The 18,526-nt window shown below is 51.0% G+C and overlaps 1 long non-coding RNA gene across 1 annotated transcript; it reads left to right on the top strand.

Annotated features, from left to right (window-relative positions):
* The first annotated feature begins 5,208 nt into the window (after positions 1 to 5,208).
* Positions 5,209 to 17,949, top strand: LOC125622652 (uncharacterized). Its single transcript, XR_007352763.2, has 4 exons — positions 5,209 to 5,283; positions 11,409 to 11,581; positions 11,661 to 12,776; positions 17,076 to 17,949. It is a non-coding gene; the product is annotated as an uncharacterized LOC125622652 (long non-coding RNA).
* The last annotated feature ends 577 nt before the right edge of the window (positions 17,950 to 18,526 follow it).

Below are 18,526 nucleotides of genomic sequence, written 5' to 3'. Positions count from 1 at the left end.
TCCCAGCCAGCATTTCACCCTAGCTGTGATTGGGGGGTGGGGTCGTGTCATAAATATAAAGGGAAGGGTAAAATCCCTCCTGGCCAGAACAAAAATCCTCTCACCTGTAAAGGGTTAAGAAGCTAGGATAACCTCTCTGGAACATCTACAAAAAACCACGACCTGACCAAAATGACCAATGAGGAAACAAGATTCTTTCATAGAATCATAGACCATCAGGGTTGGAAGGGACCTCAGGAGGTCATCTAGTCCAACCCCCTGCTCAAAGCAGGACCAATCCCCAATTTTTGCCCTAGATCCCTAAATGGCCCCCTCAAGGATTGAACTCACAACCCTGGGTTTAGCAGGCCAATGATCAAACCACTGAGCTATCCCTCCCCCCCAAAAAGCTGGAGGGAGGGAAATACAAAGGGTCTGTGTCTGTCTGTATGATGCTTTGGCCGGGGACAGAACAGGAATGGAGTCTTAGAACTTAGTAAGTAATCTAGCTAGATATGCGTTAGATTATGATTTCTTTAAATGGCTGAGAAAATAAGCTGTGCTGAATAGAATGGATATTCCTGTCTATGTGTCTTTTTTGCCTAGAGGGATTCTCTATGTTTTAATCTAATTACCCTGTAAGGTATTTACCATCCTGATTTTACAGAGGTGATTTTTTTATTGTTACTTCTATAAAAATTCTTCTTTTCAAGAACTGAATGCTTTTTTCATTGTTCTTAAGATCCAAGGGTTTGGGTCTGTGGTCACCTATGCAAATTGGTGAGGATTTTTACCAAACCTTCCCCAGGAAGTGGGGTGCAAGGGTTGGGAGGATTTTGGGGGAAAAGACGTTTCCAAACAACACTTTCCTAATAAAAATAAACCCAGATAAACGTTTGGTGGTGGCAGTGGAACTCCAAGGGCAAAGGGTAAAATAGTTTGTACCTTGGGGAAGTTTTAACCTAAGCTGGTAAAAGTAAGCTTAGGAGGTTTTCATGCAGGTCCCCACATCTGTACCCTAGAGTTCAGAGTGGGGAAGGAACCTTGACATTGGTGGTGGTCGGGGACTCTCTCCTCAGAGGGACTGATTCATCTATCTGCCGGGAAAACCAAGAAGTCTGCTGCTTGCCAAGAGCTAGGATTCACGATATGACGGAGAGACTGCTGAGACTCATCAAGCCCTCGGATCGCTACCCCTTCCTGCTTCTCCACGTGGGCAACAAAGATACTGCCAAGAATGACCTTGAGCGGATCACTGTGGACTACATGGCCCTGGGAAGAAGGATAAAGGAATCTGAGGTGCAAGTGGTGTTCTCGTCTGTCCTCCCTGTGGAAGGAAAAGGCCTGGGTAGAGACCGTTGAATCGTGGAAGTCAACGAATGGCTACGCAGGTGGTGTCGGAGAGAAGGCTTTGGATTCTTTGATCATGGAATGGTGTTCCAAGAAGGAGGAGTGCTAGGCAGAGACGGGCTCCACCTAACGAAGAGAGGGAAGAGCATGTTCACAAGCAGGCTGGCTAACCTAGTGAGGAGGGCTTTAAACTAGGTTCACCGGGGGAAAGAGACTAAAGCCCAGAGGTAAGTGGGGACGTGGGATACCGGGAGGAAACACGAGCAGGAGAATGCGAAAGGGGAGGGCTCCTGCCTCATACTAAGAAAGCAGGACAAACAGCAAGTTATCTCAAGTGCCTATACACAAATGCAAGAAGCCTGGGAAACAAGCAGGGAGAACTGGAAGTCCTGGCATAGTCAAGAAATTATGATGTGATTGCAATAACAGAGACTAGGTGGGATAACTCACATGACTGGAGTTCTGTCATGGATGGATATAAACTGTTCAGGAAGAACACACAGGGCAGAAAAGGTCGGGGAGTTGCATTTTATGTAAGAGAGCAGTATGACTGCTCAGAACTCCGGTATGAAACTGCAAAAAACCTGAGAGTATCTGGATTAAGTTTATAAGTGTGAGCAACAAGGGTAATGTTGTGGTGGGAGTCTGCTATAGACCACCGGACCAGGGAGATGAGGTGGATGAGGCTTTCTTCCGGCAACTCACGGAAGTTACTAGATCGCAGGCCCTGGTTCTCATAGGAGACTTCAATCACCCTGATATCTGCTGGGAGAGCAATACAGCGGTGCACAGACAATCCAGGAAGTTTGTGAAAGTGTAGGGGACAATTTCCTGGTGCAAGTGCTGGAGGAACCAACTAGGGGCAGAGCTCTTCTTGGCCTGCTGCTCACAAACTGGGAAGAATTATAGGGGAAGCAAAAGTGGATGGGAACCTGGGAGGCAGTGACCATGAGATGGTCGAGTTCAGGATCCTGAAACAAGGAAGAAAGGAGAGCAGCAGAATACGGACCCTGGACTTCAGAAAAGCAGACTTTGACTCCCTTCGGGAACTGATGGGCAGGATTCCCTGGGAGAATAACATGAGGGGGAAAGGAGTTCAGGAGAGCTGGCTGTATTTTAAAGAATCCTTACTGAGGTTATAGGGACAAACCATCCCGATGTCTAGAAAGAATAGTAAATATGGCAGGCGACCAGCTTGGCTTAACAGTGAAATCCTTGCTGATCTTAAACACAAAAAAGAAGTTTACAAGAAGTGGAAGCTTGGACAAATGAACAGGGAGGAGTATAAAAATATTGCTCGGGCATGCAGGAGTGAAATCAGGAAGGCCAAATCACACCTGGAGGTGCAGCTAGCAAGAGATGTTAAGAGTAACAAGAAGGGTTTCTTCAGGTATGTTAGCAACAAGATGGAAGTCAAGGAAAGTGTGGGCCCCTTACTGAATGAGGGAGGCAACCTAGTGACAGAGGATGTGGAAAAAGCTAATGTACTCAATGTTTTTTTTGCCTCTGTCTTCACAAACAAGGTCAGCTCCCAGACTGTTGCACTGAGCAGCACAGCATGGGGAGGAGGTGACCAGCCCTCTGTGAAGAAAGAAGTGGTTCGGGACTATTTAGAAAAGCTGGACAAGCACAAGTCCATGGGGCCGGATGCGCTGCATCCGAGAGAGCTGAAGGAGTTGGCAGATGTGATTGCAGAGCCATTTGCCATTATCTCTGAAAACTCATGGCAATCAGGGGAGGTCCCGGATGACTGGAAAAAGGCTAATGTAGTGCCCATCTTTAAAAAAGGGAAGAAGGAGGATCCGGGGAACTACAGGCCAGTCAGCCTCACCTCAGTCCCTGGAAAAAATCATGGAGCAGGTCCTCAAGGAATCAATTCTGAAGCACTTACATGAGAGGAAAGTGATCAGGAACAGTCAGCATGGATTCATCAAGGGCAAGTCATGCCTGACTAATCTAATTGCCTTCTAGGATGAGATAACTAGCTCTGTGGATGAGGGGAAAGCGGTGGACGTGTTGTTCCTTGACTTTAGCAGAGCTTTTGACATGGTCTACCACAGTATCTTGTCAGTAAGTTAAAGAAGTATGGACTATAAGGTGGATAGAAAGCTGGCTAGATTGTCGGGCTCAATGGGTAGTGATCAATGGCTCCATGTCTAGCTGGCAGCCGGTATCAAGTGGAGTGCCCCAAGCGTCCTGAGTTCAGTTTTGTTCAATATCTTCATTAATGATCTGGAGGATGGTGTAGATTGCACCCTCAGCAAGTTTGCAGATGACGCTAAACTGGGAGGAGAGGTAGATACGCTGGAGGGTAGGGATAGGATACAGAGGGACCTAGACAAATGAGAGGATTGGGCCAAAAGAAATCTGATGAGGTTCAACAAGGACAAGTGCAGAGTCCTGCACTTAGGACGGAAGAATTCCATGCACCGCTACAGACTAGGGCCTGAATGGCTCAGCAGCAGTTCTGCAGAAAAGGACCTAGGGGTTACAGGAGATGAGAAGCTGGATATGAGTCAACAGTATGCCCTTGTTGCCAAGAAGGCCAATGGCATTTTGGGATGTATAAGTAGGGGCATTGCCAGCAGATCAAGGGACATGATTGTTCCCCTCTATTCAACATTGGTGAGGCCTCATCTGGAGTACTGTGTCCAGTTTTGGGCCCCACACTACAAGAAGGATGTGGAAAAATTGGAAAGAGTCCAGCGGAGGGCAACAAAAATGATTAGGGGACTGGAACACATGACTTATGAGGAGAGGCTGAGGGAACTGGGATTGTTTAGTCTGCGGAAGAGAAGAATGAGTGGGGATTTGATAGCTGCTTTCAACTACCTGAAAGGGGGTTCCAGAGAGGATGGATCTAGACTGTTCTCAGTGGTAGCTGATGACAGAACAAGGAGCAATGGTCTCAAGTTGCAGTGGGGGAGGCCTAGGTTGGATATTAGGAAACACTTTTTCACTAGGAGGGTGGTGAAGCACTGGAATCGGTTACCTAGGGAGGTGGTGGAATCTCCTTCCTTAGAAGTTTTTAAGGTCAGGCTTGACAAAGCCCTGGCTCGGATGATTTAGTTGGGGATCGGTCCTGCTTTGAGCAGGGGGTTGGACTAGATGACCTCCTGAGGTCCCTTCCAACGCTGATATTCTATGATTCTATGGACACAGAAGTCCTGGCTCCCAGACCCTCTAACTGCACAACCCCAGTAACTCTACCCCATTACTGGTGCTCTGGGTACCCCGTAACCACAACCCTCTGCCCCAGTCAGTCCCTGCCCAGGTTCCCTGTCAAAGTCCCTGGGCATCAAGAGGGGCAGCCACCCAGCCAGGGGAGGGGCAGTCCTGGCTGCTAGAGACACCCATACCCAGCAGAGCCAGAAAGAGCCAGTCCTGCCTTCCCGGTGCCACCTCAGCCCCAGGGCCTGTGGGAAGGGCGAGGGCTGGAGGGGATGTGGGGCTCAGTCGTCTCTCCTGGGTGTGTGTCCCAGCCCTGCAGTGTGTGTGTGAGAGAGAGCAAGAGAAAGAGAGACCGAACCAGAGTGTGTATGACCAGGAGTGTGTCTGTGCAGTGTGTGTTTGTGCGTACAAAGTGCATGTGTATACATTCGGGTGTCCGGGCGTCTGCTTGGCAGTGTCTGGTTGGCAGTGCTGTACAGTGGGGCTGGCAGTCTCCTGCTAGCCTCCCTGCCATATGGCTCCCAGCAAGCAGCCAGCATGTCTCCCCTCCGGCTCGTACGCGTACGGGCAGCCAGGGGGCTCCTCACACTGCCCCTGCCCAAGCACCGCCCCAGCTCACACTGGCCAGGAACCACGCCCAGGAGAGACGACTCCTGGGAACCAGGGCCAATGGGAGATGCGGGGGTGGCACCTTCAGACAGGGCAGCACACAGAGCTGCCTGACTATGCCTCCACATAGGAGCCAGAAAGGGGACATGCTGCTGCTTCTGGGAGCTCCTTGAGGTAAGTGCCACCCGTAGCCTGCACCCCTGAGCCCCTCCTGCACCCCAACCTCCTGCCCCAGCCCCAATTCCCCCCTCACCCTCCAAAACCCTCAGTCCAAGCCCAGAGCACCCTTCTACACGCCAAACCTCTCATCCCCAGCGCCACCCCAGAGCCTGTATCCCCAGCCAGAGCCCTCACTCCCTCTGCTGCGCCCCTGCCCCAGCCCTGATCCCCCTCCTGTACCCCAAATCCCTCATCACCGGCCCCACATAGGAGCCCACACCCCCAGTTTGATTCCTCACCCCCTCCCCCACACTCCCTGTCCCAGGAGGGATCTGGGACAGACCAGGGTGGCTGGATACATTGTCCAGTCTGACTCTCTGTTTCTTCTCTGTCTTCTCCCACGAACAACCCGGACCCCGCATATAACAACTGGGGAGGAGCTGGCTCTAGGGCCAATTCCTAGCCACCCTTCTCCACTGGCCCCCGAGCCCCATCCTGCACCCTGAACCCCTGATTTCTGGTCCCACCCCAGAGCCCGCAACCCCAGCCAGAGCCCTCACCCCCTCCCACACCCCAGCCCCCTGAGCCAGCCCAGTGAAAATGAGCAAGTGAGTGAGGGTGGGGAGAGTGAGTGACGGGGGAGGGGGGATGGAGTGAGTGGGGGTGGGGTCTTGGAGAAGGGGCAGGGCAGGGGGCGAGGAAAGGGTGTTCAGTTTTGTGCAAGTAGAAATTTGCCAACCCTAGTATGCATGTGTACTTGGGGGTGTGTGTGTGTCCGAGTCAGTGTGTTGTCAGTGTTTGTGTGTCACTCTGTCACTCTGTGCCAGGGGCTGATCTGGGGCTTTCTCACCAGCTGAACATGTCGCCATCTGATCCCCTGATGTGTCCTGTTGCAGTAGGGGAACCCAGGCTGACTGGGCCCAGAGGGGATCTGGGGCAGGCCGGGTTGGCTGGGCCAAGGAGGGATCTGGGACAGACCAGGATGGCTAGATACATTGTCCAGTCTGACTCTCTGTTTCTTCTGTCTTCTCCCCCTGAAAAACCCGGACCCCGCATATAACGAGCAGGGAGGGGCTGGCTCCAGGGCCTGTTCCCAGCCACGCTTCTTCACTGGCACCAGCCATGGGGTCCTGCCAGGACCCTCTGTGCCGGATCCTGTCCCATTCCCCCTGGAGTGTCCCCTGGTGCTCACAGGCTTGGGGCTTTGACACCCCCACAGTCCCAGGGCAGGCCCAGATCTGGCCCTATGGGGGCTGCCCATGACCCCGTCAGCCTGGACTGGCCCCATCCCATCCCAGGCAGGGAGCGACGCCCGAGTGTCCGTTCCGCGCTGCCCAGGACTGCTGGCTCCTCGGGTGTCGGTTGGGATGTCGCAGGTGTCGGACAGGATCCCCTCTAGCACTCTGTGGTCTGGGGCAGGCTGCTGTCACCATGACGGCTGGGAAAACCCCGCACACACAAGGGAAGCTTTCACAATCCTGGAGCCCTTACCCTCAAGGGGCTCCTCACATCTCCCCCCAATCTCTTCCTTTCCAGGGTCTCCATGTGCCCCCCCATTGCCCCCTTCCTACACCAGGGTCCCCCATTCCCTACTCATGGCAGGTGCTGTGTGCACTTCTGTTCCCACTTTGCCCCATACCCGGGGGTGATGCCTTCTCAGGGCCTGGCTGGCAAGGGATGGATCACTGGTATCGGCTGCTCTCAGAGACAGGCCACTGGCCCATTGGTCTGACCTAGGATGGCCATTCTTCTGGAGCAACAGGCATATGCCAACCCCCGAGCATCCCCCTGCGGTGCCCAGCCCCGGCTCCCCGGCACACACGGCATTCACAGACTCGCTGCTGGCAGAGGGACGGGGCCCCAGGTCCCCAGGTTCCTCTGCGGTCACCACCCCCCTGGACGCACAGCACCGGCCTGGGGTGCACTGAAATCCAGGGGAAATTTATTTAACAGTCATTGGTGAACTCACAAGGGAAAATACTGGCAGCAAATGGCTACATGGGAACTAAACCCAGAGTCCACCTGGTAGAGCCGAGAGCGAGCTAAGAGGACACGTTCCGGGCTGATGAAGTTTGCCCACCCGCAGCCTTTATATTGATCTCCAGCCAAGCTGGCTGGGACCCTCCTTTCAGAGACAGGCCAAGCTGAGGTGTGTCCCCCCTGGGTAGGATCAGAGTGCGTCTCAGTCCCACCATGACACCCTCTGACCACATTGTCCGTACCCTAAACAGGGCACCCCTCCCCCTGAGGGTTTTGTTTCTTCCTGGAGTTTTTCCTTGTCACTCCACAGCTCAGCGTCAGGCTCAGCAAGGCAAACAGGCCTCATTGAGAGCCTGAAAATGCCCCCAAACCTCCAAACACACCAACTCGTTCTGCATTGGCAGGAAAGTGTTTTATTGCAAGAAGCAGCAAGGAAACAAAACTCAGTGAGAGCTTCCAGGGCCCCACCTGGGACAATCTTCTCCCCACAACCTGCCTCTGATACCCCCTGGATGCAGGGTGGGAGGGGGCAGCTGTACTGTATGATGGGCACCCAGTGAGGTGGGCTCTGGGCTTGGGCTGAGAGTCCCAGTGCCAGTCAGGGGGGCTGGGTGTCCGGATTTTCACTCATGTGGATGGAAACTGGGCACCCAGGGTGGGAACCCCCACCCTCCGCAGGCCCCAAGCTGCCGGCCTGTGGGATTAGGGGAGATGCTGAATGTCCCTGTGGACACTCATCGTGGGTGCTGCCCAGGAGGGGCAGGGATGGGACAGGAGAGCCCCAAGAACAGAAGGCTTCCCAGGAGCAAAAGGGGCAGCAGGGGACCCCCTGCGCATGGCCAGCACCTGGGCTCTACCGGACTCTGTCAAAGTGCATGTGCCTTTCCTGGCTGCAGGTCAGGCTGATCCTGCTGGTGTGGGCTCTGCCTTGGTACGTGCAGCGCCCGGGTGGGAGCCGGGCTCCACCCAGTAGGTGGTGAGGCGGAAGGCTGCCTTACTGTCACAGTGGTAGCATCTGTCACATGTCCCATCGTGGCCGCAGATGGCCTGGAGCTGGCTGGCAGGGGCGTGGATGAACGTGTGGGAGGGTTTGCAGAAGGGAGTGGTCAGGTTCCAGCGCGGCATAATGAGGGTGCAGGAGCGATGGTCATTAGTGGTGCTGGTCTTGGGGAAATCAACATGTTCTCTCACGAACCACTGGAAGCTGTTGGGCAGTCTGAAGTGGGCCAGGCATGCGGCCAGCAGGAGGACGGTCAGGAATAGCAAGCAGTGGGGTCCCCTCAGGCCCATTGCCGTGTCTGTCACTGGATGGACCTGCACTGGGGAGAGGGGGGAGATGGATGGAGACACGATGGTGGGGATCTGCCTCCTCCATGGAACCTCCTAGGCCTCAACCCCTCCCCCTGCCAGCCCATTCTACCCCTAAAGCCTCATTACCCCATTCGAGATCAGGGCCCCATTGTGCCAGGTGCTGCACAGACCCTGACTGAGATCAGGGCCCCTTTCAGCTTTGACAGGTTTTGGAGTAGCAGCCGTGTTAGTCTGTATTCGCAAAAAGAAAAGGAGTACTTTTCTTTTTTCAGCTTTGAGTGTCCCAGACACAGAGTGAAATGCAGGCAGAGCTCACCCTACACAGGAAGCAGGGAAGGAAAAGTTTCTTCTCCCCCTGTTACAGGTGTGGAAACTGAGCAGAGAGAAGTTCCAGTTAAGTTCTTCAGCTCCCTCTGGGGGGCCAACTCCCATGGACACACCCCAGGATTTGGCCTGCATGTGGGGTGGGGGTGGAGGGGGGGCCCTTGGAAATCCTCATCCTAAAAAGCAGGGAATGAAACCCAGGGCTCCTAAACCCCTGTGGAGAACCACGCCTAGCAGAGCATCCAGCCACAAACTGAACTGTCAGCATTACTGCGTTGTCTATAATGCATCCAATGTCCTGACTCCCAGCCCCCCGCCACCCTCCTCAAAGCACTAGACCCCACTCCTCTGCCAGAATCTGGGATAGAACCCAGGAGTCCGAGTTCCAGCTGTTCTCCAATCTGCCTTTCACCCTCTTGCCAAGAATGTGGTCTCAGCTGCCCTGGGGATCAATCCAGAGTCACCCCCTGAGTGCAGTGAGTCAGGGTCCGCTTCTGCTTCCAGCCCCCCCCCCCCCAGGTCAATCCGCAGTGACCCTTCCTCTGCATTTCCCCCCTAACTGGGCTCCATTCTCAGCTCACCCAAATCCTGGGGCTCCTGTCAGAGATGAGTGTCCCTGAGTCTCCTTCTCCAGGTGGGGCAGGGAGTTAGGGAGGAAGCGGGCACAGGGCAGGATGCTGAGACACTGAGAACCCCCCAGCCCCAGTGCCTGTTGCACCTCCCCCTGTGATCCTCAGCCCAGTGTTTCCCCAAGGATGGGAATGAAACCCAGGAGTCCTGACTCTGAGCCCCCACTGCTCTAACCCACTAGATCCCACTCCCCTCCCAGACTGGGGATGGAACCAGGAGTTCTGACCCAGGTTCCCCAGTGACTCTACCCTGCTACAGGTTTATCCCCTTATTGGGTGCCCTGGGTACCCCATAACCAAAATCCCCTGCCCCAATCAGTCCCTGCCCAGGTCCCTGCTCCGGTCCCTGGGCATAGCAAGGGCAGCAACCCAGCCAGGGCCCTGTCCCATTCACCGTGCAGTGTCCCCGGTGCTCACGGGCTCAGGGCTTTGACACCTCCCAGTCCCAGGGCAGGCCCAGATCTGGCCCTAACGGGGCTGCCCCCAACTCCATCAGCCTGGACCAGGCCCAGCCCATCCCAGGCAGGGAGCAAGGTCCAAGGACCTGTCATAGAATCATAGAATATCAGGATTGGAAGGGACCTCAGGAGGTCATCTGGTCCAACCCCCTGCTCAAAGCAGGACCAATCTGCAATTTTTGCCCCAGATCCCTAAATGGCCCCCTCAAGGATTGAACTCACAACCCTGGGTTTAGCAGGCCAGTGCTCAAACCACTGAGCTATCCCTCCCCGGTCCTGCATTGCCCAGCCCCTGTGGCTCACCGGGGCTCGGTTGGTGGTTGGGACGTTGCTGGATCCCTGCCTGTGGCCTGGGGCAGGCTGCTCTCCCCGGGACGGTGGGGAAAACCCTGCACACACAGGGGAAGTTTCCCAACCCGGGATTGGGCAATGGGCTAACGGTTGGTGACTCCACCAGGCCACAGGATGTGCCAATGGCTGCTCGTTCCCCGCTGTCACCCATAGAGCCCGGTTCCCATGTGGGGTGTCGTTATGGTTGTGGAGGAAGGAATGATGCAAGGTTAACACCCACATTCCCATCTAGACACACACCCAGACATCCCCATCCACGTATGCCACACACCAGTACACACACACCCATCTACATACCCACCCTCAGCCCCACCCAAACACAAACACACACACACACACATGCAGCGAGAGGAGCAGAGACCCTAGCCACAGGGTAGGGCAGGCCTGGCTGCTAGAAATGCAGCAGCCCTCAGTCCAGTCAGCCTGGCCTCTCCCTTCCCCTTGGCCCAGGTCGGCCCACGGGCCCAGTTTGTCCATCCTCTCCCTGCCTGGTTCATGAGCTGTAAGCTGATAACACAAGGACACAGTGTCCCTAACACTGCACAGGCTCTTTACTCAGGGAACTAGTTACAGAGACGCTGGACCAGCAGCTGGGTATGCCAGCCCTGTGCACACAGACTGACTGCCAGGGGCCTCCATCCAACTCCTTCCTCCTGCAGCCTAGCTTCTCCAGCCCATTGCCACGTGGGTAGCTGCATCCCATGGCCCAGCCAGACTCATCTCCCGCCCCTCCCCCCCCCGCCCCGATTGGCCCCTCAGCCCAGCCAGCTTGATCTACCCCTGCTGCCCCTGTTAAGGAAAAGTTAGCATATGTGACTCCATTTTGGTTTCGGGCCCACCATTATTTACAAGCAAGTACATCATGCACCAGGAGGAGTGTTCCTTAGATACTGCATTCCTGTGACCACCCCCGTCCTTGTTTCTAGCCTGTCTCGACTCCCGGTTTCTGTTCTTTGTCTGTTCCTAACTCCCTGCCTCCTGGCCTCGATGTGAGCCTCCCATCCTGATAAGAAAGGCTACTGATGCATTGCTTTAGTTGAAGTAATGGTTTAGCACGGGGAATGTGCGGTCTGTTTGTTTGTTTCAGGGGAGCCTGGCTGTTTAAAAATAGCCAGAGCTTTGGGAACCAGCTGAGCGGCGGCGAACCAGCTGAGCAGCGGGGGACAGCAGAGCAGCACACAGCAGGAGTTTGCCTGGGAGTTTGCCTGGAGTGAGCCCAGTGAGGCTTACATCTTGCCAACTTCTCTGAGGAAGCTCATAGTAAGAAGGTGGTATGGAAGGGGGGGGTTCAGCTATTGTGACCTGCACTGGATGTGCCATGTTTGTCTTTCTTCTACAGGACAGAAGCAACTTTGTGTGCACAAAGTGCAAGCTGGTCTCCATACTGGAAGAGAAGATTGAAGGTCTGGAGCAACAGATAACGACCCTGCGTTGCATACGAGAATCTGAGGATTTTCTGGACAAAAGTCAGGATATGCTTCTACAGGCACAAAGCTCTAAAGATTTAGAGCAGGTTGCACAGCGGAGCCAAGAGGCCAGTGAAGAAGCTTGGCAACATGTGACTTCCAGAAGAAGAAGGGGGAATGTCCGGGTTCCAGCAACGCGGACACAGGTAACTAACCACTTTCATGTTCTCTCCACAGGTACCATTGCGGAGAGTGGACCACATGATATGTCTGGGGGGAGAAAGCAGAAGGAGACTCCGCTGGTTGGAAGGCATGAGATGCGCTGTCCTGAGATGGGGGGTTCCATGACCACCACTCCCAAGAGAAGGAGGCGGGTGGGTGGTGGTCGGGGACTCTCTACTCCGGGGGACTGAATCATCTATCTGCCGCCCTGACTGGGAAAACCGAGAAGTCTGCTGCTTGCCGGGGGCTAAGATTCGTGATGTGATGGAAAGACTGCCGAGACTCATCAAGCCCTCGGATCGCTACCCCTTCCTGCTTCTCCACGTGGGCACCAATGATACTGCCAAGAATGACCTTGAGCGGATCACTGCGGACTACGTGGCTCTGGGAAGAAGGATAAAGGAGTTTGAGGCGCAAGTGGTGTTCTCGTCCATCCTCCCCGTGGAAGGAAATCATAGAATCATAGAATCATAGAATATCAGAGTTGGAAGAGACCTCAGGAAGTCATCTAGTCCAACCCCCGCTCAAAGCAGGACCGATCCCCAATTAAATCATCCCAACCAGGGCTTTGTCAAGCCTGACAAAGAAAAAGGCCTGGGTAGGGACCGTCGAATAGTGGAAGTCAACGAATGGCTACGCAGGTGGTGTCGGAGAGAAGGCTTTGGATTCTTTGACCATGGGATGGTGTTCCATGAAGGAGGAGTGCTGGGCAGAGATGGGCTCCACCTTACGAAGAGAGGGAAGAGCATCTTTGCGAGCAGGCTGGCTAACCTAGTGAGGAGGGCTTTAAACTAGGTTCACCAGGGGAAGGAGACCAAAGCCCTGAGGTAAGTGGGAAAGCGGGATACCGGGAGGAAGCACAGGCAGGAATGTCTGTGAGGGGAGGGCTCCTGCCTCATACTAAGAATGAGGGGCGATCAGCAGGTTATCTCAAGTGCTTATATACGAATGCACAAAGCCTTGGAAACAAGCAGGGAGAACTGGAGGTCCTGGTGATGTCAAGGAATTATGATGTGATTGGAATAACAGAGACTTGGTGGGATAACTCACATGACTGGAGTACTGTCATGGGTGGTTATAAACTGTTCAGGAAGGACAGGCAGGGCAGAAAAGGTGGGGGAGTAGCACTGTATGTAAGGGAGCAGTATGACTGCTCAGAGCTTCGGTACGAAACTGCAGAAAAACCTGAGTGTCTCTGGATTAAGTTTAGAAGTGTGAGCGACAAGAGTGATGTAGTGGTGGGAGTCTGCTATAGACCACTGGACCAGGGGGGATGAGGTGGATGAGGCTTTCTTTCGGCAGCTCGCGGAAGCTACTAGATCGCATGCCCTGGTTCTCATGGGTGACTTTAATTTTCCTGATATCTGCTGGGAGAGCAATACAGTGGTGCATAGACAATCCAGGAAGTTTTTGGAAGGCATAGGGGACAATTTCCTGGTGCAAGTGCTAGAGGAGCCAGTGCAACTGAGTTGAGAGCGCTGTCCAGAGCGGTCACAATAGAGCACTCTGGGATAGCTCCCGGAGGCCAATACCAACTAATTGCATCCACAGTACCCCAAATTTGACCCGGCAAGGCCAATGTAAGAGCTAATACACTTGTCAGAGGAGGATTAAGGAAATTGATTTTAAGAGCCCTTTAAGTCGAAAAAAAGGGCTTCATCATGTGGACGGGTGCAGGTTTACATCAATTTAACGCTGCTAAATTCGACCTAAACTCCTAGTGTAGACCAGGGCCTAGAATATCAGGGTTGGAAGGGACCTCAGGAGGTCATCTTGTCCAAACCCCTGCTCAAAGCAGGACCAATCCCCAATTTTTGCCCCAGATATGTAAATGGCCCCCTCAAGGATTGAACTCACAACCCTGGGTTTAGCAGGTGCTAATGCTCAAACCACTGAGCTATCTTCCCCCCACCCCCGCCAAGGAGGAGTTATATCTTTCCTTACCTCATATTTGGATTTGTGTGGGGGTCTAGGTTGTGTATATTTGAATCTCTTGTTTATGTGAAGCTTGTGTGTCTCATGTTATGGTTCTTGTGTGTATGTTTGTGTTTTGGGGGTATGTTCCTCTTCCTTGAATGCCTATTGCATGTCTCCTCTTCCTCCTCGTGTGTGTTTGGGTCTTTGTAGGTGTGTTTGTGTTTTATGTGGTTGTACCTCTAACTGACAAAAGCAAGAGCCTTATCTGTCCCCAGTGTTGTTTACTGTGTGTTTTGTCTCGTGGTACCACACTATTTCAATATTCTAATTAGGGTTTAACCACCATGGGTGTGCTCTTATAAAACACCAGCAATCGTTCAATTCTTGCAAAAGTCAGTCATAAATACACTTAAGTTATATTTACATATGTGAGACAATATAATTTGTCTCAATGAACAATTTAATTGCAACTAAATTATATTTATACAGTATATATAATTTTGATTTGTGGTTTGTAAGGCAATGGGGCCAGGTTTTTTTTGCCAGAACCCATATTAAAATCCAAAAGTACATTGAGCAAACCACTGTAACATTAATGTAGCATTAATAGCTATATTATAGGTACAATGTTTTATTATATGAAAATATATAGGTTAGCTGTGCTATAAATTGTTAAACATAATCCAATCATTGGAAATACAAAAATCAGGTTCCAGCCTAGGTAACATGGTGTTGGGGAAATCATGCCCAATAGGGCAAGGAGGTGTATAGGTCAGTTCCGTACAATGTACTGGGAAGAAATCTTGTTAGCTATTTGTTTGTATTTCATTCTGGTATTTTGTTTCTAAGGCTTCAGTGCTCAGATTGTCTACCCCTCAAGTATGTAAAAGCACGTGTTGGTTTTACACAAGGTAATAGATCATTGTAAACATACCTTGTCTTAAAGGGTTAATTGTATTTGCCAAATGAAATGTAAGCAGCACAATGGAAACAGACTTCCCTAGACATCTCAGGTTTTGGGGGATCATGAAAGGAATTAAGTTATCAAATTAAAAATTGGTAAATGCCCACAACATCAAGTCCCACAAGATTAAGCCATGGCAAAAAACCCTTATGTGTCCCATCCACAGCTTATTTGACTATGTTCAAGGATGTGTTTGGTAACCTGTCAGCTATCCACTCAGTAGGTCACCATGAAGACAATGTCTACAACAAACTCACCAATGTATCTCCTCTGGTAGTATAACACCCAATCATGAAAAATTCCACCAATGGCCTGTTCTAAAATGGGGTATTGGTACATTGGCACAGACAATATGTTTGAAGTGAACACACCGATGTGCATCCAGAAGGAAAGTACAACAGAATCCGTTGTCATTGTCTTCCCTCTCAGGCTAACCAAAGCAAGAGGCTCTTATGAGAAGGGCAAAGTGTGGTAGAAATGGCCAGTATTGTGTAATATCCAAACATCAAGATATTTTTATGGTCGATTGGAGTGCAAGGTCACAGGGTCTAAAATTTTGTTACACCACATAGGCACATATGCTAACTGGGAAAGCAGCAATTCCCCTTTATCTGTTCTCTGTTGTGTTATGTAAAAGCACAGGTTTAAACAAAGGGTAAGGCCCTAAATTTATGTGATAGGGCTCATTAACAATCACAGTATCAAGGGTGGGGACCTGTAGCCTATAGGGCTAGCTTGCCTTTCTTACATTCACTGCCTTGCCTTCTTTATATTCTGCCTTTATTAATATTCAGCAGTAATGCAAGGAACCTACAGGCCTGTACTCTGTAAGACACTGGCTTCAGCAGTTAGCATAAGTCTTGAGGCCTATGAACTTTGGCACAGATAAATGGCCTAACCGTCACCCCTAAGTTTTGGGGAAATGGAAATAGAGTGTGTAAGGGGGAATTTGTCCGTAATGACACCAGACAACCACAGGAACATGAGCTAACACCAGCTTTTGGATAGAATATCCACAGCTATCTGACCACAAGGGTACCATGTCAATGAATTGATGTATATGATAAGTTGAGGTCAGTAATACACCAACCTATAGGAGAGGGGCACCTCAACATTAGTAGAGTGAGGAAATTCAAATAAGGAAGAGAAGAGAACCCCCCTACTGAATATGCATTAGCAGAACATATTATAAGAATTGCATCCCAGCCTGTATGAAGGTAGTGGGGAGAGAGAGATGTAGCCCTTGGGAGAAGCCAGGATGATGACCACTGATGGTGATGAGGAAGATAATGGCTAACATTTCAGGTTGTTCTGCAAGGGATGGTGTGAGTATATAGACATTCAGATAGACATTCTGTATTCTCTCTATCAACCTTGCTGGGTTAGAGTGTGTGTGACTTTACCAAATGTATTAATAAACTATGGTAAATAAAAAAGGGATCCTATAGTGTGAGCACTGCAGCTGTGCTCATCAGGGTTCCCAATTATATCATCATTTTAATAGTACCAGGTATGATCTTGGAACAAGAACCTGTCAACCTTCAAAGCGATAACTGAGAATTCTTAAGTAAACAATATAATTAATACATAATCTATAGATCAGGCTACACTGTATTGTATTCCTCTAAATTTCTCTTTCCACAGATGATCTTCCATCCCTACAGCCAATGAGAGAGGAAGCCAAATTCCAATCCAACCTAACCCGTTCCCCCAAAAACTCCATGCCTGGCTTTGGTCTCAAGAGAAAATAATTTAAGCCATTCCTCTCTCAATTTCTCTCTCTGTTTGTCCCCCCACACACATACCTCCCTCTCCTTTTTTCATTATTAAACTTCCAAGGGCACATTTCTGCCCCTCACAAATAAGACAGACACCCAACAACATCCAGTGGCAGTCCTCTTTCCTTCAGAGAATCGCTTTTACCCTGCAGGGATAGAATAATACATGATTAGATGCTGCAGAGTTTGTCACCCCTTGTCATGCTGTTCAACTGACCACTGCGGCTCTGTTGCTGAGGGATCAGAGCACTCGGCTTAACAGTCAAGTGCTGTGAGCTGAAATGTGGTTGTGGTGATTTTGATTTATGTTGGTAGAGTTTGATTTAGCACAAGCTAGCTACTGTCTTCTCTTCCTGTAGTGCCTGCACTGCAGCTCAGGGGGTTCATGTGCTCTGACTTCCCCCTTCAAGTCACCCAACTGATAGGATGCCAAGTGCCCCACTAATTTTCATTTCCAATTCTTTTAGGCCGCTTGGAGGGGGCTGCAGACCAGACGTGAAGAGTACTGGCAGGGCTGTGTGGGAGCCCACGGCTGAGACAGCAGGAGCTGTGGGTTGGGACTGAGACACACAAACGGAGCCGTGAGGGATGGGGACCTACTGTAATAACTGGGCCGACAAATTTAGCCTAATTTTAAGCTCAGCTGTGAAGAGTGAAAGTTTATGAACCTTCTATGACGTTATTGACTTGAACTGGCACCATATAGGACTTGGTTGCAACAATGTTCTATAGTGGCACCAAATCTTGTATAAAGGGGGTCAAATAAGGTGTCTAAAATGAGGTTATGGTTTGCTGGTTAGGATTGTGCTGTCTATATGCATGTATCATTTTTGTATTTAAAGATATAAGTATTGGCTCTATACTGTGTGTAGTTCAAACTTATGCTATGCTTCTGGGTGACACCCCAGACAAGTTGGTGTCAGCTCTGCCTAGCCTGCTGGATGGCCCATTAAGGACCATCAGCAACACAACTGACCCATTGAGAGAAGGCAGACACGCCTGAGGACTCAGCAAGGTGTGCGGGGACCTGCCTATGGACAGAACTCTGAGGTGTTTCCAGGCCATGTGAGGGACAGTTTGTCTTTGGAACAAAGAAAGAAAGACCACATGGCAAGAGACTATAAAAAGCTGCTGCAGCTCCTCCATCTTGTCTTCAATCCTGCTTCATACCTCTGGAGGGACTTTGCGACACTGAAGCTTTGAACCAAGGACTGAAAGACCCATTCCAGCGGTGGATGTGCTCCAGGGACTTGATTTGAATCTGCAGTTTATTCCATCACTGCTGCAAGCCTGAACCAAGAACTTTGCCATGACTGTATGTAATTGATTCCATTTAACCAATTCTAGTTCTCATCTATAGCTTTTTCCTTTTATGAATAAACCTTTAGATTTTAGATTCTAAAGGATTGGCAGCAGCATGATTTGTGGGTAAGATCTGATTTGTATATTGACCTGGGTCTGGGGCTTGGTCCTTTGTGATCGAGAGAACCCTTTTTCTTTTACTGGAGTATTGGTTTTCATAACCATTGTTAGGGGGCTTATTCCTTCACCCACTTACTTCCCTGGTCCTTCTCGCATGAACAGAGAGCAACAATACCCGAAGTCCAAAGGTGCAAACAATTCGATGTTTATTGGGGTGAACTTCCAGCAAGCATGATTCCAGTTTCCTTCCTTAGTATCCTCCTTCCCAGCTCTGACACCACAGAGCCTTACACCTGTGTCCTTGTTCCCATTCCTGCCCTTAGCCAAACATGATTCCAATTTCCTTACTCCCATTCCCTGTTCCCATCTCCCCCACCCACACCCCCACCCCCTCACTTCCTGATTGACTGCAGACTATATAGTAAAACTTGAGTTCTGCTTAGCTATACCTTAACCAATCATTTTACTGAAATTTAACTAGCCAATCCTAACATAT

The sequence above is a fragment of the Caretta caretta genome, chromosome 13 (assembly GCF_965140235.1).
Source record: "Caretta caretta isolate rCarCar2 chromosome 13, rCarCar1.hap1, whole genome shotgun sequence".
Lineage (NCBI taxonomy): Eukaryota > Metazoa > Chordata > Testudines > Cheloniidae > Caretta > Caretta caretta.
This window is presented reverse-complemented; position numbering and strand designations above follow the sequence as displayed.